The 25,494-nt window shown below is 43.6% G+C and overlaps 1 protein-coding gene across 3 annotated transcripts in view; it reads left to right on the top strand.

Annotated features, from left to right (window-relative positions):
- Window positions 1-505: 505 nt before the first annotated feature.
- The window catches only part of LOC141121656 (von Willebrand factor A domain-containing protein 5A-like), a 132,268-nt gene continuing 107,279 nt past the window's right edge, over window positions 506-25,494 (top strand). The window contains exon 1 of one of the 3 annotated variants that reach the window (XM_073611355.1): window positions 506-552. The gene's annotated coding sequence lies outside the window, so the exon portion shown is untranslated. Of the gene's footprint in view, window positions 553-9,559; window positions 9,661-23,815; window positions 24,835-25,494 lie in introns of those variants that run through there. The other 2 variants (XM_073611346.1, XM_073611339.1) reach the window with 2 other exon arrangements.

Here is a 25,494-nt window from a genome sequence, read left to right as displayed (position 1 = left end):
GGCGGGCGGCCCTAGCCTAGCAACCAGTTAGGCATATGATGTGTGTCATGTATTACTCACAGTTATAATGATTATAAGGGTGGCGAGTCAGACTGGTGCAGGTGGTGTGTTTTTTTTTTTTCATTCCGGGACACTGTATTGTACCGGAATGAAGGTGCCCGGTACACGGGACAAAAATCTAAAATAAGGGACAATCCTGGGCAATCCGGGACACGTGGGCACCCTAGCTCGGTCCTTAAGTGGTTAACAGTTTTTAGGTATTGCTTGGGGCTGCACTTTATAATCCTGACACTTCCCATCTCTGAGTCTTATCATTGTATCCCATTACTGTTTTTTTGCCTGTTGTAACCTGTCATGTGGGGATGGATTGCTGGTAAACCAGACCTTACAGTAATCAGAGTCATGGATCTTGTACTACGCCCCCCTCTATGTTCCCACCTCTCCCCCTGCAGGACACTCCCCGCAGTGACTACACAGAGATCATCACACTCCCAACATTCCAGGAAGAGCTACACAGAGAGAGCAGAACAGGAAACATCGTACTGTACAGAGGTACCGTATACATCCTACATGTGTTCTATACATTATATATAGACAGACACTGTATATACATTATATGTAGACAGACGCTGTATATACATTACATATAGACAGACACTGTATATACATTACAAATAGACGCTGTATATACATTACATATAGACGCTGTACATACAATACATATAGACAGACTCTTTTTACATAGCTCCCAACTGTCCCTGATTTGGAGCAATGTCCCTCTGTCCCCCATTCCTCCTCATTTGTCCCTCATTTTGGTCTGATCTATATAGTTGTATATAAAATGCACTTTTTATCTTTCAAAAAGTGTTTTCCAGCGCTAAACCTCTCATCTGATTTCTATATTGCTGCATTTGTAAATTCCAAAAGCCAATATAAAGGAATAATAGTGGTAAAAAAAGCACTTGTGGGTTTAACCAATCTTGTTTTTTGTACAATTCTCCTTTAAGGGGGCGTGGCAAGGGGTGTGTCCTATCCCTGCATACTTTTGCTGATAGGTGTCCCTCATTCCCATCTCAAAAAGTTGGGAGGTATGTGTATATACATTACATATAGACAGACGCTGTATATACATTATATATAGACAGACACTCTATATACATTACATGGCAGTGCCTCCACCCAGGACAAGGCCTTTGTGTACAGAGAGAATTCCCTTCCTGGGAAATTAACCCGGAATCTTATCAAAGTAATTGGGAGCAGAATAACTACTGCAACCAGCAAATAGCATTACCCATAATTATATAGATGCACATCAGTAAAGAAACGATACAAGCTTTAGATAAGAAAAGATTAATAATGGTACAAAAATCCAATGTGCAGACATGTACTGTATAATCAGCGGGGCCTGATAGAAGTGCTGGTGGAATTGTGCGCACATATATCTGGGCATATATAGTTATTAATAAATATACCTCCAGATGAATGTTGCAGCAAAGTCCAGTTGCAGGGGTCCCTGAGGATGATCAATATGCAGTGTCCATCTTGAAGACAAGATCAGCAGTGATGAGGGTATCCTCCAACTGTTGTCCAACCAGCCTGGGATGCAGCTTCTCACCAGCAGATACTGTGGTGTGGCACTGTAATTCAGAGTCAGCCTATCTACTCTGCATTTTAGTCCCTCGCTAGTAGTCTCTAATCTGCCATGCAACCGAACCTCTAACTAGCGGTCTTTGGATGCCTAACCTGGATCTAGCCTAGACATTTCATAAAGCTCAATTGGCCGCCACGTGGTGCAAAGCAGTGGATTTCCTTGCACGGCACTGCGCTGACATAGCTACATAGTTAGTGTGGTTGAAAAAAGACACAAGTCCATCTAGTTACTATACCCACAGTTGGAAGAGGAAGGGAAAAAAACCCTGAATAAAGCATGATCCAATTTGCTCCAGCAGGGGAAAAAATTCCTTCCTGACCCCTAAGAGGAAATCGGATGTTCCCTGGATCAACTTTACCTATAAATGTCAGTACCCAGTTATATTGTGTGTAGCTAGGAAAGAATCCAGACCTTTCTTAAAACAATCTAATGAGATGGCCAGAGCCACCTCTGGAGGGAGTCTATTCCACATTTTCACAGCTCTTACTGTGACGAAACCTTTCTGTATTTGGAGATGAAATCTCTTTTCCTATAGACGTAAAGAGTGTCCCCTTGTCCTCTGTGGTGACCTTAAAGTGAATAACTCAACACCAAGTTCACTATATGGACCTGTTAGGTGCAGTTTTCAACTTAACTGCTTCTAGTTTATATTGCTTTGCCAAATTAGCTCTCAAAGAAGTAAGACACAGAATATAGGTTTCTGTATATCAGATCCGAGCCTTAAAGGTCCCGTACTGTCAACTCAACCTGTCGGCTCTTTATTGGGGCTTTTTATAGACTGGTTACAGGATCGCATATTTCAGCAAATTTCCATATAAGGTAACAAGCAGTATAATTTCAACATACATGACGCTAGACACATCTGAAAAAACTTAAGCTAGTATTGCAACATATACTGACACGCACACATTTATACAGAAAAATGAAAAACAACTTAAGTAGAACTCCAACCTATTATTTCCAACCTTATCAATTTCCCCCTTTGACATCATCCCCTCCACGATTCTGGGTCCTTGCAAACAAGTGAACAGTCGATACTTCAAAGAGTACTATCCCTGACCGCGGGTTGTCAGAGGAGGATAAGTCTTCTTTATTTACCCTCATCCCTCAAATCCATACCTGCATCTTATAAGCAAAGAGAATAGAAAAGGGGTGATGTCAAGTTACCCTTTTTGTCATTAGAGTTCCTAATACCTTTCTCTTTCCATTCTGTCTGTTCGTGCCTTAATCTTCCTATATAAGCAACAGTTTATCACAGTAAGCAGTACAAAAACTAAAATTAGAATAAGTATCGGATTGAGCATCCAGTTAAAAATTGCCGTAGCAGTGGGTGACCATCCAGCAAATACATCATACCAATGATGTGTTGTTTCATCTCTTATTTGTGAGGATAAATGTATTAATTTCCCTTTATCTATAACCGCAGATATTAGATTATTTTGAAGGGTATGTTCTTGTGTCTCTATGTGTTTTCTAAGTATTTTGGACTCATTTAAGATTTGCCGTAAGGGCTCTAATGATATTATAAAAGGTGTAGTATCAGTAAGATTATCTACCGTCCATTCTAGATTAAATATTCTATGTGCATCTGGTTCAAAAAGGAAAGTGTCATTTTGCCATTTAAGCATTTTAACATTCTTTACGCATCCTGAAAAAGGGGCCGTTTTATTTAAACTTTCCATAGTTTCCTGATCATGTGTGACTAAACAAATATGTTGTGGTCCTATCTCCATAAATCTGTTTCCTACACCTACTGGTAATCTCTGAAATTTACATATGTTAGATTGATGTTTCAATAAGCAAAGTTCATAGACTGGAGAACTTCTTCCACAGACTATTCCCTTATTAGTTTTAACATATAGACTTAGATCATGAGTCATGTTTTGTGTATCTACATAGTGTCCATAAATCTCAGGATACCAAAATTCAGGTAGATCCTTTCCTATCAGGAGTGGCATCACTATTAAATTACACATTACCTGGACCTCCTCCACTTTGTATACATCAAACCTTCCAGCACACCATCTTTCCTCACATTCTACTTCTTTTCCTGGTACTTCAAACCATGTACTTTCTAAATTTAAACCCTTGAAATAGTTCATCCAAGTGCGATTTGAATGTGATAAGATAGTGTAGAAAAAGCACATTGAGTAATGTTTATAAACTCCTGATTTGCTTTCCACAACTCCAGACTAACTAGTGCTGTGTGATTAACCATAATATTGAGATATTTAGTTAATTGTACCTAACTAATTTGTGTTTCGAATGTTGTAGGTAACCATTTGCTTGTAATTATTAAACTATCAGCTATGTGACTTCCTGCATGTTTCTACTTATTTTGTATCATTTCCATCTGTATCCCATTCATTATTCCCATTCCAGTTCCTGCAGCTCCCAGAACTGTATCATACCATTCTCGGCGATACCTACATTCTGGTAGCTGGGGAAAAGTTACATTAAATTTGATTTTTGTTTTCTGTTGTGATACCGAAACATTTATGCAAGATCTAGGAATAGGAATTAATACAGAGAATTCGAAGATGGTGGGTAGAGTGTCTTCTATCTTTATATTGAAACCATAATGTTGCCATTGTATATATATCCTCCTGTTGTGTTTTCCCATTTCCTTACTAGTACAAAATACCATTCGTAGTAAGGATATTGTGTTATACTCCTATCCTGATTTACCCATCTAAGATCAGTACTATTTTCATGAACTGTTACATTGATACCCGGAGTCCATGTATAAACAAACATTTGAAAACATTCAAGCACTATTATCATAGTTAGAAGGATCTTCATTCTGTTTCTCTCGGTTCAAGACTCTTTTTGCAGTGTGATGCGTGGATCCAGGCTGCTTTTCCTTCCAATTTCACTGAAGTGGCTGTAGTCAAAAGCACTTGATAAGGACCTTCAAATCTAGGTTCCAATGTCTTTCTGGTGTGTTTCTTAACATATACATAATCTCCTGGTAGCAGTGTATGTGTACCTGCTATTGAGTTAGGGTCTGGAAGAGAAGAATACACACTTTTGTGGATCTTAGTTAGACCTTGTTGTAATTGTATTACATATGCAGTCAAACTATCACATTGCAATTGCATACTCTGTGGAAAGTATAGACCTAATCTAGGTGCATTCCCAAAAAGTATTTCATATGGGGATAATCCTGTTTTCCCTGTTGGAGTGTATCTTATGGAGAACAAAACCAAAGGCAAGCATTCTGGCCATGTCTTGTTTTACTCTTGCATAGCTTTTTGTATTTTCAACTTTATTGTCCCATTTACTCTTTCCACTGATCCTGAACTCTGTGGGTGGTAAGGGGTGTGGAAACTTTGTTGAACCCCTAACATGGTCATCACATTCTGCATGATTTCTCCTGTAAAGTGTATCCCCCTATCTGATTCTATTGTTTCAGGAAGACCAAACCTAGGTATTAACTCAGTGATTAGTTTCTTAGCTGTGACTTTTGCTGTAGCTGATTTTACTGGATAGCTTTCGGGCCAACCTGAGAATAAATCGATACACACGAGGACAAATTCAAAGGGGCCGCTCTTAGGCATTTGTATGTAGTCAATTTGCAGTCTCTGAAAGGGGAATTGGGCCAGAACCTGGTGTTTTCGTGGGGTTTTTACTCTCTGTCCTGGGTTATTCAGGAGACAGATTTGGCAGGCTGCACAGTAGTTTCTCGCAGTACTACTGAATCCAGGGGCGAGCCATCCTTGGTTCACAATCCTATACATGGAATTGGAACTGACATGTGTGGGTAGGTGAACTGCCACTGCCATTGCTGGGTACAGAGAGGCAGGTAGGCATACTTTGCCTCCTTCCCTCCATACATTGTCAAAGTCTGGTGCTGCTCCCATCCTGACCCACTTATCTTTCTCGCTCTCCCCTGCTTGCTCCTGTAATTTACTCAACTGCTGCCATGTTGGTTCTGGGATACTCACCTCTACCGCTGCTAAAGTTTCAGGGCTTCCTTGCCCTAGAGCTGCCTGTTTTGCAGTCAAATCTGCAAATGCATTTCCATTTGCCTCAATTGTTTTTGCGCTCGTGTGTGCCGCTATCTTCATAATGGACACTCGTTTAACCTTTTGAAGATTGTTCAGGACTCTCTTAATCCCTTCTCCATGTTTTACAGGTGTACCTGCTGCTGTCAGATAACCTCTAGCCCTCCATATGTGGCCATAATCATGCACTACACCATAAGTATAGGCAGAGTCAGTGTAAATATTCCCTTCTCGTCCTTTTAAGTATTCTAGGGCTTGTTCTAAAGCTTTTAATTCTGCTTCTTGTGCTGACATATGGGCTGGTAAGGGCTGTGTTTCAATCACCTGTGTATCAGTCACTACAGCATACCCTGTGTGATATTTACCCTTGTCATCAGCAAACCTACTGCCATCTATGTACAAAGTGTGCTCAGCGTTTAAGATTGGTGTATCTGTAACATGTACCTTTAAGGAAAAATGTACTCTGTCTTAATTAACAAAAGATGTTCCTTCTAACTAGAATGACTCTATTGTAGGGATGTTTAACCCTTTCAACTCTGAAAGTACACTATATATAAATGTAAAAAATGATGTGTAAAAAATATCTCATCTTGATATAATAAACATGTCCTGTCACATAAAAATTATATATAAAAACTGCAACATATCTGATGGATAAATTATTTCATCAGTAGTCAAAAAAACTAAAAAGTCCATTGTTTTTAGAATGTCCTCTCTTATCAGAGGTTCTCGAGAACAGAGGAAGAACGGAGGGGGACAGCAGAACAGAGGGGGACACGGAGGAAGAACAGAGGGGGAAAGCAGCAGAACGGAGGGGGACACGGAGGAAAGACTGAGGGGGAGAGCAGCAGATCTGTGGGGGAGTGGGGGGGGCAGCAGCAGATCTGAGGGAGTGGGGAGGACAGCAGCAGATCTGAGGGGGGTGGAGGACAGCAGCAGATCTGAGGGGGTTGGGGAACAGCAGCAGATCTGTAGGGGGTGGGGGACAGCAGCAGATCTGTGGGGGGTGGGGGACAGCAGCAGATCTCAGGGGGGTGGGGGACAGCAGTAGATCTCAGGGGGGTGGGGGACAGCAGCAGATCTCAGGGGGGTGGGGGACAGCAGCAGATCTGAGGCAGGTGGGGGACAGCAGCAGATCTGAGGGGGTGGAGGACAGCAGCAGATCTGAGGGGGGGTGGGGGACAGCAGCAGATCTCAGGGGGGTGGGGGACAGCAGCAGATATCAGGGGGGGTGGGGGACAGAAGCAGATCTCAGGGGGGTGGGGGACAGCAGCAGATCTCAGGGGGGTGGGGGACAGCAGCAGATCTCAGGGGGAGTGGGGGGGACAGCAGCAGATCTGAGGGGGAGTGGGGGGGACAGTAGCAGATCTGAGGGGGGGACAGCAGCAGATCTGAGGGGGAGTGGGGGGGACAGTAGCAGATCTGAGGGGGGTGGGGGACAGCAGCAGATCTGAGGGGGGTGGGGGACAGCATCAGATCTCAGGGGGGTGGGGGACAGCAGCAGATCTCAGGGGGGTGGGGGACAGCAGCAGATCTCAGGGGGAGTGGGGGGGACAGCAGCAGATCTGAGGGGGAGTGGGGGGGACAGTAGCAGATCTGAGGGGGGACAGCAGCAGATCTGAGGGGGAGTGGGGGGGACAGTAGCAGATCTGAGGGGGGTGGGGGACAGCAGCAGATCTGAGGGGGGTGGGGGACAGCATCAGATCTCAGGGGGGTGGGGGACAGCAGCAGATCTCAGGGGGGTGGGGGACAGCAGCAGATCTCAGGGGGGTGGGGGACAGCAGCAGATCTCAGGGGGGTGGGGGACAGCAGCAGATCTCAGGGGGGTGGGGGACAGCAGTAGATCTCAGGGGGGTGGGGGACAGCAGCAGATCTCAGGGGGGTGGGGGACAGCAGCAGATCTCAGGGGGGTGGGGGACAGCAGCAGATCTCAGGGGGGTGGGGGACAGCAGCAGATCTCAGGGGGAGTGGGGGGGACAGCAGCAGATCTGAGGGGGAGTGGGGGGACAGTAGCAGATCTGAGGGGGGGACAGCAGCAGATCTGAGGGGGAGTAGGGGGGACAGCAGCAGATCTGAGGGGGAGTGGGGGGGACAGCAGCAGATCTCAGGGGGGTGGGGGACAGTAGCAGATCTGAGGGGGGTGGGGGACAGCAGCAGATCTGAGGGGGGTGGGTGACAGCAGCAGATCTCAGGGGGGTGGGGGACAGCAGCAGATCTCAGGGGGGTGGGGGAGCAGATCTCAGGGGGGTGGGGGACAGCAGCAGATCTCAGAGGGGTGGGGGACAGCAGTAGATCTCAGGGGGTGGGGGACAGCAGCAGATCTCAGGGGGGTGGGGGACAGCAGCAGATCTCAGGGGGGTGGGGGACAGCAGCAGATCTCAGGGGAGTGGGGGACAGCAGCAGATCTCAGGGGGGTAGGGGACAGCAGTAGATCTCAGGGGGGTGGGGGACAGCAGCAGATCTCAGGGGGAGTGGGGGGGACAGCAGCAGATCTGAGGGGGAGTGGGGGGGACAGTAGCAGATCTAAAGGGGGGGGAGCAGCAGATCTGAGGGGGAGTAGGGGGGACAGCAGCAGATCTGAGGGGGGTGGGTGACAGCAGCAGATCTCAGGGGGGTGGGGGACAGCAGCAGATCTCAGGGGGGTGGGGGACAGCAGCAGATCTCAGGGGGGTGGGGGACAGCAGTAGATCTCAGGGGGTTGGGGGACAGCAGCAGATCTCAGGGGGTTGGGGGACAGCAGCAGATCTCAGGGGGGTGGGGGACAGCAGCAGATCTCAGGGGGGTGGGGGACAGCAGCAGATCTCAGGGGGGTAGGGGACAGCAGTAGATCTCAGGGGGGTGGGGGACAGCAGCAGATCTGAGGGGGAGTGGGGGGGACAGCAGCAGATCTGAGGGGGAGTGGGGGGGTGACAGCAGCAGATCTGAGGGGGAGTAGGGGGGACAGTAGCAGATCTGAGGGGGGGGGACAGCAGCAGATCTGAGGGGGAGTGGGGGGGACAGTAGCAGTTCTGAGGGGGGTGGGTGACAGCAGCAGAACGGAGGGGGAGCATGCATTGCTCACTTTAACAAAGAAGTGTAAGTTACACTAACCTGGAAGTTTGTCTGGCGGGCGGCGAACTCACGGACCTCGTGGGTGGGAGGGAGGTAGGACTCGGACGAGGCTCAGGAGAGAAGTTGAAGTCAGGCAGCTCAGGGGCAGGCTGCGCTGCTGGCAATGTGTTGCTTCACTGGCTGGCGGCTGCTGGAGTAGTCTGCGGCCCCGGGACTGGCACTGACTGGGCATAGCTGAGGGCACAGGCTAGTAAGTCAGTGTGGCTGCCTGGGCCAGGCTGGCGGCTGCTCTCTCTGTCTCTGGGAGGCACGCTGCTCAGCCGTAGCCCGTAGGGTGCCCACTGCGCTGACTGCCCACGTGACAGATGGTGTCAGCTGACGTCACTGGTTGCTAGACGCGGGGCGGGCGGCCCTAGCCTAGCAACCAGTTAGGCATATGATGTGTGTCATGTATTACTCACAGTTATAATGATTATAAGGGTGGCGAGTCAGACTGGTGCAGGTGGTGTGTTTTTTTTTTCATTCCGGGACACTGTATTGTACCGGAATGAAGGTGCCCAGTACACGGGACAAAAATCTAAAATAAGGGACAATCCTGGGCAATCCGGGACACGTGGGCACCCTAGCTCGGTCCTTAAGTGGTTAACAGGTTTTAGGTATTGCTTGGGGCTGCACTTTATAATCCTGACACTTCCCATCTCTGAGTCTTATCATTGTATCCCATTACTGTTTTTTTGCCTGTTGTAACCTGTCATGTGGGGATGGATTGCTGGTAAACCAGACCTTACAGTAATCAGAGTCATGGATCTTGTACTACGCCCCCCTCTATGTTCCCACCTCTCCCCCTGCAGGACACTCCCCGCAGTGACTACACAGAGATCATCACACTCCCAACATTCCAGGAAGAGCGACACAGAGAGAGCAGAACAGGAAACATCGTACTGTACAGAGGTACCGTATACATCCTACATGTGTTCTATACATTATATATAGACAGACACTGTATATACATTATATGTAGACAGACGCTGTATATACATTACATATAGACAGACACTGTATATACATTACAAATAGACGCTGTATATACATTACATATAGACAGACTCTGTATATACATTACATATAGACGCTGTACATACAATACATATAGACAGACTCTTTTTACATAGCTCCCAACTGTCCCTGATTTGGAGCAATGTCCCTCTGTCCCCCATTCCTCCTCATTTGTCCCTCATTTTGGTCTGATCTATATAGTTGTATATAAAATGCACTTTTTATCTTTCAAAAAGTGTTTTCCAGCGCTAAACCTCTCATCTGATTTCTATATTGCTGCATTTGTAAATTCCAAAAGCCAATATAAAGGAATAATAGTGGTAAAAAAAGCACTTGTGGGTTTAACCAATCTTGTTTTTTTGTACAATTCTCCTTTAAGGGGGCGTGGCAAGGGGTGTGTCTTATCCCTGCATACTTTTGCTGATAGGTGTCCCTCATTCCCATCTCAAAAAGTTGGGAGGTATGTGTATATACATTACATATAGACAGACGCTGTATATACATTATATATAGACAGACACTCTATATACATTACATGGCAGTGCCTCCACCCAGGACAAGGCCTTTGTGTACAGAGAGAATTCCCTTCCTGGGAAATTAACCCGGAATCTTATCAAAGTAATTGGGAGCAGAATAACTACTGCAACCAGCAAATAGCATTACCCATAATTATATAGATGCACATCAGTAAAGAAACGATACAAGCTTTAGATAAGAAAAGATTAATAATGGTACAAAAATCCAATGTGCAGACATGTACTGTATAATCAGCGGGGCCTGATAGAAGTGCTGGTGGAATTGTGCGCACATATACCCGGGCATATATAGTTATTAATAAATATACCTCCAGATGAATGTTGCAGCAAAGTCCAGTTGCAGGGGTCCCTGAGGATGATCACTATGCAGTGCCCATCTTGGTGTCAGAGTCCTGAAGACAAGATCAGCAGTGATGAGGGTATCCTCCAACTGTTGTCCAACCAGCCTGGGATGCAGCTTCTCACCAGCAGATACTGTGGTGTGGCACTGTAATTCAGAGTCAGCCTATCTACTCTGCATTTTAGTCCCTCGCTAGTAGTCTCTAATCTGCCATGCAACCGAACCTCTAACTAGCGGTCTTTGGATGCCTAACCTGGATCTAGCCTAGACATTTCATAAAGCTCAATTGGCCGCCACGTGGTGCAAAGCAGTGGATTTCCTTGCACGGCACTGCGCTGACATAGCTACATAGTTAGTGTGGTTGAAAAAAGACACAAGTCCATCTAGTTACTATACCCACAGTTGGAAGAGGAAGGGAAAAAAACCCTGAATAAAGCATGATCCAATTTGCTCCAGCAGGGGAAAAAATTCCTTCCTGACCCCTAAGAGGAAATCGGATGTTCCCTGGATCAACTTTACCTATAAATGTCAGTACCCAGTTATATTGTGTGTAGCTAGGAAAGAATCCAGACCTTTCTTAAAACAATCTAATGAGATGGCCAGAGCCACCTCTGGAGGGAGTCTATTCCACATTTTCACAGCTCTTACTGTGACGAAACCTTTCTGTATTTGGAGATGAAATCTCTTTTCCTATAGACGTAAAGAGTGTCCCCTTGTCCTCTGTGGTGACCTTAAAGTGAATAACTCAACACCAAGTTCACTATATGGACCTGTTAGGTGCAGTTTTCAACTTAACTGCTTCTAGTTTATATTGCTTTGCCAAATTAGCTCTCAAAGAAGTAAGACACAGAATATAGGTTTCTGTATATCAGATCCGAGCCTTAAAGGTCCCGTACTGTCAACTCAACCTGTCGGCTCTTTATTGGGGCTTTTTATAGACTGGTTACAGGATCGCATATTTCAGCAAATTTCCATATAAGGTAACAAGCAGTATAATTTCAACATACATGACGCTAGACACATCTGAAAAAACTTAAGCTAGTATTGCAACATATACTGACACGCACACATTTATACAGAAAAATGAAAAACAACTTAAGTAGAACTCCAACCTATTATTTCCAACCTTATCAATTTCCCCCTTTGACATCATCCCCTCCACGATTCTGGGTCCTTGCAAACAAGTGAACAGTCGATACTTCAAAGAGTACTATCCCTGACCGCGGGTTGTCAGAGGAGGATAAGTCTTCTTTATTTACCCTCATCCCTCAAATCCATACCTGCATCTTATAAGCAAAGAGAATAGAAAAGGGGTGATGTCAAGTTACCCTTTTTGTCATTAGAGTTCCTAATACCTTTCTCTTTCCATTCTGTCTGTTCGTGCCTTAATCTTCCTATATAAGCAACAGTTTATCACAGTAAGCAGTACAAAAACTAAAATTAGAATAAGTATCGGATTGAGCATCCAGTTAAAAATTGCCGTAGCAGTGGGTGACCATCCAGCAAATACATCATACCAATGATGTGTTGTTTCATCTCTTATTTGTGAGGATAAATGTATTAATTTCCCTTTATCTATAACCGCAGATATTAGATTATTTTGAAGGGTATGTTCTTGTGTCTCTATGTGTTTTCTAAGTATTTTGGACTCATTTAAGATTTGCCGTAAGGGCTCTAATGATATTATAAAAGGAGTAGTATCAGTAAGATTATCTACCGTCCATTCTAGATTAAATATTCTATGTGCATCTGGTTCAAAAAGGAAAGTGTCATTTTGCCATTTAAGCATTTTAACATTCTTTACGCATCCTGAAAAAGGGGCCGTTTTATTTAAACTTTCCATAGTTTCCTGATCATTTGTGACTAAACAAATATGTTGTGGTCCTATCTCCATAAATCTGTTTCCTACACCTACTGGTAATCTCTGAAACTTACATATGTTAGATTGATGTTTCAAGTTCATAGACTGGAGAACTTCTTCCACAGACTATTCCCTTATTAGTTTTAACATATAGACTTAGATCATGAGTCATGTTTTGTGTATCTACATAGTGTCCATAAATCTCAGGATACCAAAATTCAGGTAGATCCTTTCCTATCAGGAGTGGCATCACTATTAACTTACACATTACCTGGACCTCCTCCACTTTGTATACATCAAATCTTCCAGCACACCATCTTTCCTCACATTCTACTTCTTTTCCTGGTACTTCAAACCATGTACTTTCTAAATTTAAACCCTTGAAATAGTTCATCCAAGTGCGATTTGAATGTGATAAGATAGTGTAGAAAAAGCACATTGAGTAATGTTTATAAACTCCTGATTTGCTTTCCACAACTCCAGACTAACTAGTGCTGTGTGATTAACCATAATATTGAGATATTTAGTTAATTGTACCTAACTAATTTGTGTTTCGAATGTTGTAGGTAACCATTTGCTTGTAATTATTAAACTATCAGCTATGTGACTTCCTGCATGTTTCTACTTATTTTGTATCATTTCCATCTGTATCCCATTCATTATTCCCATTCCAGTTCCTGCAGCTCCCAGAACTGTATCATACCATTCTCGGCGATACCTACATTCTGGTAGCTGGGGAAAAGTTACATTAAATTTGATTTTTGTTTTCTGTTGTGATACCGAAACATTTATGCAAGATCTAGGAATAGGAGTTAATACAGAGGATTTGAAGATGGTGGGTAGAGTGTCTTCTATCTTTATATTGAAACCATAATGTTGCCATTGTATATATATCCTCCTGTTGTGTTTTCCCATTTCCTTACTAGTACAAAATACCATTCGTAGTAAGGATATTGTGTTATACTCTTATCCTGATTTACCCATCTAAGATCAGTACTATTTTCATGAACTGTTACATTGATACCCGGAGTCCATGTATAAACAAACATTTGAAAACATTCAAGCACTATTATCATAGTTAGAAGGATCTTCATTCTGTTTCTCTCGGTTCAAGACTCTTTTTGCAGTGTGATGCGTGGATCCAGGCTGCTTTTCCTTCCAATTTCACTGAAGTGGCTGTAGTCAAAAGCACTTGATAAGGACCTTCAAATCTAGGTTCCAATGTCTTTCTGGTGTGTTTCTTAACATATACATAATCTCCTGGTAGCAGTGTATGTGTACCTGCTATTGAGTTAGGGTCTGGAAGAGAAGAATACACACTTTTGTGGATCTTAGTTAGACGTTGTTGTAATTGTATTACATATGCAGTCAAACTATCACATTGCAATTGCATACTCTGTGGAAAGTATAGACCTAATCTAGGTGCATTCCCAAAAAGTATTTCATATGGGGATAATCCTGTTTTCCCTGTTGGAGTGTATCTTATGGAGAACAAAACCAAAGGCAAGCATTCTGGCCATGTCTTGTTTTACTCTTGCATAGCTTTTTGTATTTTCAACTTTATTGTCCCATTTACTCTTTCCACTGATCCTGAACTCTGTGGATGATAAGGGGTGTGGAAACTTTGTTGAACCCCTAACATGGTCATCACATTCTGCATGATTTCTCCTGTAAAGTGTATCCCCCTATCTGATTCTATTGTTTCAGGAAGACCAAACCTAGGTATTAACTCAGTGATTAGTTTCTTAGCTGTGACTTTTGCTGTAGCTGATTTTACTGGATAGCTTTCGGGCCAACCTGAGAATAAATCGATACACACGAGGACAAATTCAAAGGGGCCGCTCTTAGGCATTTGTATGTAGTCAATTTGCAGTCTCTGAAAGGGGAATTGGGCCAGAACCTGGTGTTTTCATGGGGTTTTTACTCTCTGTCCTGGGTTATTCAGGAGACAGATTTGGCAGGCTGCACAGTAGTTTCTCGCAGTACTACTGAATCCAGGGGCGAGCCATCCTTGGTTCACAATCCTATACATGGAATTGGAACTGACGTGTGTGGGTAGGTGAACTGCCACTGCCATTGCTGGGTACAGAGAGGCAGGTAGGCATACTTTGCCTCCTTCCCTCCATACATTGTCAAAGTCTGGTGCTGCTCCCATCCTGACCCACTTATCTTTCTCGCTCTCCCCTGCTTGCTCCTGTAATTTACTCAACTGCTGCCATGTTGGTTCTGGGATACTCACCTCTACCGCTGCTAAAGTTTCAGGGCTTCCTTCCCCTAGAGCTGCCTGTTTTGCAGTCAAATCTGCAAATGCATTTCCATTTGCCTCAATTGTTTTTGCGCTCGTGTGTGCCGCTATCTTCATAATGGCCACTCGTTTAACCTTTTGAAGATTGTTCAGGACTCTCTTAATCCCTTGTCCATGTTTTACAGGTGTACTTGCTGCTGTCAGATAACCTCTAGCCCTCCATATGTGGCCATAATCATGCACTACACCATAAGTATAGGCAGAGTCAGTGTAAATATTCCCTTCTCGTCCTTTTAAGTATTCTAGGGCTTGTTCTAAAGCTTTTAATTCTGCTTCTTGTGCTGACATATGGGCTGGTAAGGGCTGTGTTTCAATCACCTGTGTATCAGTCACTACAGCATACCCTGTGTGATATTTACCCTTGTCATCAGCAAACCTACTGCCATCTATGTACAAAGTGTGCTCAGCGTTTAAGATTGGTGTATCTGTAACATGTACCTTTAAGGAAAAATGTACTCTGTCTTAATTAACAAAAGATGTTCCTTCTAACTAGAATGACTCTATTGTAGGGATGTTTAACCCTTTCAACTCTGAAAATACACTATATATAAATGTAAAAAATGATGTGTAAAAAATATCTCATCTTGATATAATAAACATGTCCTGTCACATAAAAATGATATATAAAAACTGCAACATATCTGATGGATAAATTATTTCATCAGTAGTCAAAAAAACTAAAAAGTCCATTGTTTTTAGAATGTCCTCTCTTATCAGAGGTTCTCGAGAATTTTTTTTTCTTTCTTCCTCTTCTTCTTCCTTATTAGCACTATTATTCCCTGTTGCCAAATCTGGTGACTGAAGAGGCAAAAAGGTGGCCAAATTTAAGGTTGTACAGCGCTGAAAAGTGACATTTGGAGGTAAAAGTAAAGTACACTGTAACCTTAATTGCCTAGCCATTGAAATGTGTTTGGGCTGTACCTGAGACAAGATTGCATGTATATCATGTGTGGTGTGCACTACGTAAGCATATACGGTACAATTTTCAAACAATCGTATAATGGCTGCATCAAAGCGCTAGCATGTGGTATCCATTGTCTACAATATGACACAATATCTAAAAACATACGCAATTGTTTGAAATTCCGTGGGGGTAACATTCTCTTTATCACTTGAACCCTGTCCTCAGTGAGATGTCTTGTACCCTGTGATATACAATGTCCCAAAAAGATAACTTTTTTCTGACACACTTGCAACTTTTTCTTATTAACCTTGCAACCTTTTTCTGCCAAAAATCGCAACAAATTAAGGGTAGTATGCAGGCTTTCAGTCTTTCACTTATCTGTGGAATTAATCCTTCCATAAACTGTCAATTGAAGGCTCGGATCGTGCTGGCAGAGCCAAATCCAATCCCTCATCTACCATCATACTTTCCATAGATAAGTAAAATTCCAATACAGTCTGTCCTGGCATTTGTTTCATGGGTGATATTGACCCCCTCTCCTGTTGTTTTGCCTGACAGAAAGCTTCTAATCTAGCAATAAAAGGAGCCCTTGAGTCTATGTGTCTGATGTCCTGTCTCTAAATTGCCATCCCCATCAGCTCAGTCTGCAGGTCGGTCATAAACTGGTTAAACAGGGTCAGAGTCGTTTTATGTCTGCATAAATCCTCCCCATCCTCCCAGGTTGCTTCATGTGTATTCATTAACTGTGTCACAAATCTACAGAAAGCAGCTGGCTTTGCTACCGGGTCTGGGGCGCTCTGTATTAATGCCATAAGAGTGTCTGCTGACCAAGGCTTCCAAGTCCTTATTTGCATCCTACGAGTAATAGTAGGTGGGGCGTTTGGATGGGCTGCTTGTCCAAATTCTGGATTATTTACCTGTACAATGCATGTATCAGTGCGTACGGGGGCTACAGTTTCTAAATGAGGTTTTTGTGCTCCACAAACCTGACAAACCCATACTCTACCCTCAAGTACAGGATATATCTTATGTGGTTTACGTTCTATGTCAGTATATGGGGGTGGGATGGTTGAACTAAGATTATGTAAAATTTCAACATTTTTTTTTTTTCTTTCTTTCATATCCCAACCATCACAATCTGGATTATATTTCCAGCCCTCTTCTTTTGCTCTATTTGAGACCTTAATTAAGCATTGAACCTGACGCATCCATTGCTTCTCTAACACCTCTCCTTGTCTGTCCCTTTTTATTTCACTCCATACATCCGGGTCTAAACCCGCTGCTCCTTTCACCTTAAATTTACGAAGGACATCCTTTAAGTCCTATGCTTCATCTTTCCCATAGATGTTTTTAATTATCTGTGGCACCGTATAATGCGCCACAATTCCCTGACGGGGTTTTGTGTTCTGCTGGCCCATTCTGACAGTCCGTGCCTAGGTAGCGTGTGGGACACTTAGTGTACAGTACAAAACACAAAAAAAGCTACACTAGTTCCTCGTTGCCTTCCTCCTAGGGTACCAGAATACTAAAAACCTGAAATCGAATTACTTTATATGCTAGCCAACTGACAAATATTATGACCAGACTGACAGCTACAACATATACAAGCATTCCTACAAGTGACCAGGTATCCGACTAGATCTCCAGGCTTATGGAGACCTTATTCCCCCCGTATCTGGGATCCCTCTCATACACTCTTATCCCTGCTTTATGGAGCAGACAGGGCTTATACTTTCAACCCGTCTATGGTTTATGAGTTAGATGTGAGGTTAAGCATAAGCGTCAGACCCCCAAAGCTCATTATGTGAGTGAGGTAAGGGCGCATTCCGTTGCTTAGTTCGGCAATCCCCTTCTAACTCATACCATCCTTGACAAGGCTCATTCACTTTCTCAACAAGACAGACAGACAACAAACAACAAATAATTCCAGCAATATAAACCAAAATATGCAGTAATTCTAGACTCACCACTACAGAGGCTGGTGTTTTAAAACCAGGAGAACCGTAACTGACAGAACGGATAGGCACAAATCAGGGGAGCACAGAATATAAGAAAAATAAAGCTTTTTCTTACCTGCGCAGGTTTTCAATCTGTGGTTCCCGGAATGCCTGTCCTTTTGTTTCGTCAGTCCAATTCATCCACCTCTTGTAGTATCATCGGTGTGTCCCTACTTCCGGGCGCCAGAAATGTTAGGTGCAGTTTTCAACTTAACTGCTTCTAGTTTATATTGCTTTGCCAAATTTAGCTATCAAAGAAGTAAAACACAGAATCAAGAGTTTCTGTATATCAGATCCGAGCCTTAAAGGTCCCGTACTGTCAACTGACCTGTCGGCTCTTTATTGGGGCTTTTTATAGGCTTGGTTACACAAGCATCAGTTTGAGCAAATTTCCATATAAGGTAACAAGCAGTATTTCAACATACATGACGCTGGAAAAACTTAAGCTACGTCTTACAACATATACTGACACGTACACATTATACAGAGAACTTAAAAACTATTTTAAGTAGAACTCTAACCTATTATTTCCAACCTTATCAGCTATAAGGTCATGGCACTACATCGATTAAAGACAAAGTATAAATATACATCGATCTTACAATAGTTGTATGCATATATTCAAGCATTATTGAATAAATGTAGTAGAAAGGCAGAGGGAGAGAGATGCTTCTCAGCTGCCAGGCCCCCTGTTGAACTGAAGGAGCGCTGGCCCGGTACAGGAGGACCAGTGGTACCGCCTTACCAGCGGCCCTGCCTAGACCGACTGGATGTGTACTGTTTGTAAAAATGAAAGAAAGGGGAGAATAAATCAAAAAGGACTTGCAGGATGGTTTTGCTGGAGGGGCAGTCCTTTATGTTGTTCTTCTGCCATTAATTGTTGGGGCCCTTTAAGAAGTGGTGGTGCACTTAACAACACTTCTAGCAAACCAGACCAGGTGCGGTATACATTTGCTACTTATGCAGTGTAGATGCGGGTCAAATGCAGTGACAGTTCAGTATAACTTCAGTATAGGGTTGGTATCGGTATAGGATACGGTATAAATGTTGTATGGATTGGGTGCACTTGGCGTCTTGCTCTTTGTGGCTCAGTCTCTGTTAGCAGTATCAATAATGGGCAGATAGCCCCCTCATCAGTTCGCAGGATGCTTCTGTGATTGCTGGCTGTAGAAGGGGGACCCCTCAGCTTCAATCTGAAAGCCTCTGGTGATCAGCGATGGGAAGCACAGATAGTGGACACTCCAGCCTCTCTACAGCAGCGGTGCCGGATCTGCGATCTGGGTGGTGCTTGGCTACCTCCGGGTGTCCTAGTCTCAGGATTGCGTGTCCCCTGGTAGGTGAAAGGTGCTCTCTGTCTCTCACTCCTCGGCGTCAAGAGGAAGAACTTTTCCTGGGCAGTTCAATAAAAAAATCCACTCCCCCTATTGCAGTGTCTATGGTTTTTGAAGTCTAAAGAGTCTACAGGTCCCATTATATGGCTGCAGTCCCAAACTACAACTCCCAGAATTCTTAGCACTCTGCATAGAAGTCTATGGGCCAGCTTGGCTCTAGCTTTTCTCCTGCTGGCCAGAGAAGAATGGTGCAGCAGAAGCATCAGTATTTCAGTAAAAAATTAAAGCAAACTGGTTGTAAAGAGGGAAATGTCTCCTTTTCCATGTTTCTGTAGTCCAGCACCTAGATACAAGTAGAATGGGACCCATAGACCTTCTACACTGCATTTCCCAGCATCCAATGAGAACAAGGGAAAGTGGTGAAGCAGCTTTTTAGAGACTGCAGAGGAGGCCTCGCTGTCAGGGCTGGGCTCAGCCCTCCCTTCTCTGACCTGACCGCTCAGCTGTCGGCTAATTGCCAGCTCTCATCTATCTCCACAGTTACTCAGCTGTTGATGATATCCTGCTCGTCAATCCTGCCTACTTAAGCCATCCAGTCCAGAGGAGCTCTGCCTTCGCCTTGGTCAACATCATCTCCTGCGATCCTGTTTAAAAACTGGCTTTGCTGACATCACTTCTGGCTCCAGATCCTGCTTGCTGTTCCTCTACATTGATCCCTGACTTCTGGCTTGGCTGACTATCTGTTCCGGTTACTGAACTTTGGCTATGTTTTTACTATGTTTGTTCTTTTTCCTTTTATTATTAAACAGGTGTGATTTAACTGTACTTCTGTCTCAGTCTTATTTCATGGTTTCTGACACTCGCTCTCTCTCTGTGCTGTGGGATTCCATGCATCTAAATCAGCCGCAGCCACATGCTGTAAAGCCTGCTGGTGTTCCCTCCATCAGCCCTCTGCCTCGTGGTAGCTGCATGTTCATCACCAAGGGACTCCTGCACTTTGCAGCAGTATCATAAAGGTCTTGTGAGAGGGCTAATTGCCCAAATACAACATGCACTGTCAGCAGGGACTGAGCCACTGGAAGCAGAAAAAACATTATATAGCTCCTTACTGCACACAAGTTTACCAAAACTATTGCTAGGTGCACCCATGTCATATAAAGGGCCCCAACCATAGCCGGCAGAAGAATACAACAAAGGACTACTTGCTTTAAAGTCATTCCACAAGGATTCTAATGAAAAATCATTTAAAGAGCACCTCCCCTACATTGGCCTAGGCTTAGCACAACTACTTTGTTGCAATTTGGCAGCATAGTCTCCTGAATGCAGTTATTTCCATATTCACCGCTGCCCAATGCTGCAGTGCGGGTGGTAGATAGAAGATAAGAAGATTTATTGTCATTAAAAAGCAAATTCACAATGAAATTACATAATTCGCAATGAAATTACAATGGTATCACTACCTTTAATGCCAACTTTACTAAGTAAGATCTCCTTTATCCCCTGCTAGTTATTGTTTATACTTTGTGCTAAATGGTGTTATTATCTTTGTTAATCCATTTTCATGCTTTCTTTGTTACCTACCATATTGGGTGACAATATATTAAGTTTACCTTTACAAACTGGTTCAGTGTCTGTTTTCTTGGACATTATTTTCAGTTACTTTCTCTAATATTATTGCATGCATTGTACACTCAACTTAGTGTGTCGGAGGGGCTGAAGTTCCCATGGAGGTCGAGGCCCACCTTGTCCAATAACTCAGTGTAGGTCCCCATCGCTGGATGCATCCGAAATCAGGTTCCTGTATATCAAAAAATGTGCTAATGGGTAAAACCAATCAATGCAAGGCAGTGCCGCTGGGTATACCAAGGTGTAGGTGGGGCCTCTGTGCAGGTACCCACCCATGAGGGAACTTTGACTTGCACACAATGTTTCATGTTATAGCCTTTTACATGCAGCTTACCAATTTTTATTGTTGATATGCAGATTCCCCCTCATGGTCTGTCCCTGAGTCAGCACATAATGGAAAGTGCTACATCTAGTTATCACCAGGACAGGAATCAATGGGAAATCTTCACATAGGGGACATGTGTTCCCTTCACTATAGATACATTTCCTTTCACTTTCTCATGTCACCAAGTCAGGAAGTGAAGGAAAATCTAACTATAGGACATAAACGGCAACAAAAAAAGCAATTCTTTATCCAAAGCCGGCTTTAAATATACTTAGTTGCCTGAAGTCACTACTATATCACATATACTAAAACTGAATTCATTTCTAACACTTTATTTTTCACTCATATACATGACCTGCTTGTGGCAAATGTCCACAGTCAGTAATTACCCAGCTCACTGCAGTACACAGACCCAGTACTCCCCCCGTGGCGGCCTCGGCAACGCACGATAAAAATGGAGCCTTGCTACAAAAGCCCTGTTTACAAATGAGACAAGCAGAACTAGCAGCCAACCCAGCCTGTCACTTCCGTCTCTGACCGCTCAGCACAAAACTCTCCGCTCTCTTGTGTACGGCAGAGGATTCATGTCACATGTTACTCCACGGGGGGCGGAGGGTTGGCAGCGGCTGATCTCTTCCTGTTGTGTTCAGTGGAGAGGGGAGGGGTCTCCAATCCCTGCAGCCACTGAAGAGAGAAGCTGATTGGCTGCCCTCTCCTCTCCACTGAACACAAGGGGAAACAATACTCGTGGCAACGGCGGCGGCCATCTTTCTGTAGCCCGCTGCCGTTTTTAGCCATAAACATTCCCGATTTTTCCAGGACAAAAGCAAAATCCCGGGAAAATAATCGGGACAAGCTTAAATCGGGATGTCCCGGGAAAATCGGGACTGTTGGCAAGTATGGGTGGGTGTGTATGTGGCAGTGGACTGTGTCAGTGGTTTTTTATTTTTAATAATTGATTTTTCACAATTTAATTTGTTTCTTAATTTTTTTTTCACAATGCTTTTTGGGGTGGGGAGTGGTGTCAGTAGTTTTTTATTTTATTTTTTTACACTTTTGAATTTTTTTAAAAAATTTTTATATTTTCTGGGGGGCTTTGGTGAGATGTCAGCATATACACTTGTTAATTTTTTATACTTCAAAGCAGTTTGAGAATTCTCCCATTAAAATCAATGCAATTTGGTCCACCACAAAATGGCCGCCAGCCGGAACCCTAATTACAAGGACAGATTGTTTAGTGTTGATGGGGATGCTAGGAGCGGAAGCTGTTTGCAGAGACGTCTGTGGGGACAGAGTCGGTCTTCACAGCTGTTCCCCACCGCACCGATTATTCCCGGGATATCGGGGGGCGCTTGCAGGTGTGCGGGAGCCGCCGCAGAAATGTGGGGGTCTCCCGCACCTCGACTTGAGATGTCTGAAAACGCCTCAGCGTGAAAGGGATCTAATAGCTGTCTTTGCACACGTACGGGGGAAGCCACACGTGCACAGATGTGCCGCAGGGTCCAGTTGAGCCGTTGTTTCATCAGATTCGGCGACGCCGCCATCTTTTTACACCCCGCACTCCTCACAGTAAGGATACACTGAGAAGGGGGAAAGCGAACATCTTGTTACACCCACTAGAGTTTTGCATTTTTCACTTATTTTTAACAGTAAAGAGAGTTTATATAGTGAAATACAGGACTTAGAACTCCGTCTGACTGGTTAGATGTTGAATTTTAAAAGCAACGGCAAGCCTGCTGATCTCACAGGTTTGCTAATCTGACAGAAGATCGCTGCTTTTTAAAAATTAACATCTAACCAGTCAGACGGAGTTCTAAATCCTATATTTCACTATATAAACTCTCTTTACTGTTAAAAATAAGTGAAAAATGCAAAACTCTGGTGGGTGTAACAAGATGTCTGTTTCCCCCTTCTCAGTGTACCCTTACTATGGAGGAGTGCGGGGTGTAGCAAGATGGCGGCGACAGAACGTCACTTCCGTTACACATTCTGACGGGTCGCCGAATCTGACGAAACACCCATGAAATGTTATTCTCGCTTTGGCAAGAAATGCGGAAGTGTTGTTTTGTAGCACAAAAAAATCTTTAAATACAAAATAAAATTATACGAAGGTATATCCAATTGTGGCAGAGGGAAGAGGGGGGAGGCAGGGACATAAAGAGTATGAGTTCAGGGTAAAGGTCGCCTGATAGCAAAGGATGGCGAGAGCTGTGCCCACATTTTACAGTGACAAAGGCACAATCAAAGATAGTCACTAATTGACTTCAATGCAATTCAAGGTTTAAGTATGTCTTATGCCTTAGTATGCATCCTCTGATCACTACTCATCAGTTTCACTTTAACCACTTCCGGACCGCCACACGCCGATATACGTCCTAACTTTGAAGAGGAATATCGTTGTTAGGGCAGCAGCTAGCTGCCATAACCCCGGTATTCTCTTCTTCGGCCGGCGGTGCGGTTTCCAATAATAGTGGTCTCTGCGGCATATTCACTGTTAGATCACTTTTATCGGTGGCGGGAGAGGGCCCCCCCTCCCGTCGCGCTCTGGTGCCCTCCGCCGCTTACCGGAGCCATCGGAAGCGGCGGAGGCGATCAGATGTTTTCCCTTCCTGGGTATGGAGACAAGTGAGGGGAAGTTGGCCCACCCATCTCCATAACAATGCAGGGTGGAAGCGACGTCCTAACGTCACTTCCGCCCATAGCTCTTAACAGGCCATTTTTTTTTTTTTTAAATAACAATTTTTTTTTTGTATTATTATTGCATCTAAGTGTAAATATGAGATCTGAGGTCTTTTTGACCCCAGATCTCATATTTAAGAGGTCCAGTCATGCTTTTTTTTCTATTATACCAGGGATGTTTACATTCCTTGTAATAGGAATAAAAGTGACACATTTTTTTTTTCAAAGAACAGTGTAAAAATAAAAAATAAAAGGTAAAATAAATAAGAAAAAAAAATTTTAAACGCGCCCCGTCCCGAAGAGCTCGCGTGCAGAAGCGAACGCATACGTGAGTAGCACCGCATATGAAAACGGTGTTCAAAGCACACATGTGAGGTATCACCGCGATCGGTAGAGCGTGAGCAATAATTCTAGCCCTAGACCTCCTCTGTAGCTAAAAGCATGCGACCTGTAAAATTTTTTAAACGTTGCCTATGGAGATTTTTAAGGGTAAAAGTTTGTCGCCATTCCACGAGGGGGCGCAATTTTTAAGCGTGACATGTTGGGTATCAATTTACTCAGGGTAACATTATCTTTCACAATCTAAAAAAAAAGTGGGCTAGCTTTACTGTTGTCTTATTTTTTAATTAAAAAACGTGCGCTTGTAAGAACGCTTCGCAAATACAGTGTGACAGAAATTATTGCAACGACCGCCATTTTATTCTCTAGGGTGTTAGCAAAAAAAAAAAGTATAATGTTTGGGGGTTATAAGTCATTTTCTAGCAAAAAAACCTGTTTAACTTGTAAACAACAAATCTCAGAAAGAGGCTCAGTCCTTAAGTGGTTAACAGGTTTTACGTATTGCTTGGGGCTGCACTTTATAATCCTGACACTTCCCATCTCTGAGTCTTATTATTGTATCCTGTTACTTGTTTGTTTTTTTGTCAGTTGTAACTTGTCATGTGGGGATGGATTGCTGGCATCCATCCCCACATGACACACTGCTGGTAAACCAGACCGCACAGTAATCCGAGTCATGGATCTTGTACTACGCCCCCCTCTATGTTCCCTCCTTTCCCCCTGCAGGACACTCCCTGCAGTGAATACACAAAGATCATCACACTCCCAGCACACCAGGAAGAGCGACACAGAGAGAGCAGATAAGGAAACATCGTACTGTACGCAGGTACCGTATACATCATACATGTGTCCTATACACTATATATAGACATACACTATATATAGACATTATATGTAGACAGACACTGTATATACATTATATATAGACAGATGCTGTATATACATTATATATAGACAGACTCTTTTTACATAGCTCCCAACTGTCCCTGATTTGGAGCAATGTCCCTCTGTCCCCCATTCCTCCTCATTTGTCCCTCATTTTGGTCTGATCTATATAGTTGTATATAAAATGCACTTTTTATCTTTCAAAAAGTGTTTTCCAGCGCCAAACCTCTCGTCTGATTTCTATATTGCTGCATTTGTAAATTCCAAAAGCCAATATAAAGGAATAGTAGTGGTAAAAAAAGCACTTGTGGGTTTAACCAATCTTGTTTTTTTGTACAATTCTCCTTTAAGGGGGCGTGGCAAGGGGTGTGTCCTATGCCTGCATACTTTTGCTGATAGGTGTCCCTCATTCCCATCTCAAAAAGTTGGGAGGTATGTGTATATACATTATATATAGACAGACGCTGTATATACATTATATATAGACAGACATTCTATATACACATAGTTGCCAACTGTCCCAGATTTCCCGGGACATTCCCGGGACTTGGACTCCATTCCCGAATTTGTGGTGTCCGGGGAAATGTCCCGAAAAATCCGG

This window comes from Aquarana catesbeiana, linkage group LG01 (genome assembly GCF_042186555.1).
Source record: "Aquarana catesbeiana isolate 2022-GZ linkage group LG01, ASM4218655v1, whole genome shotgun sequence".
Classification (NCBI taxonomy): domain Eukaryota; kingdom Metazoa; phylum Chordata; class Amphibia; order Anura; family Ranidae; genus Aquarana; species Aquarana catesbeiana.
This window is presented reverse-complemented; position numbering and strand designations above follow the sequence as displayed.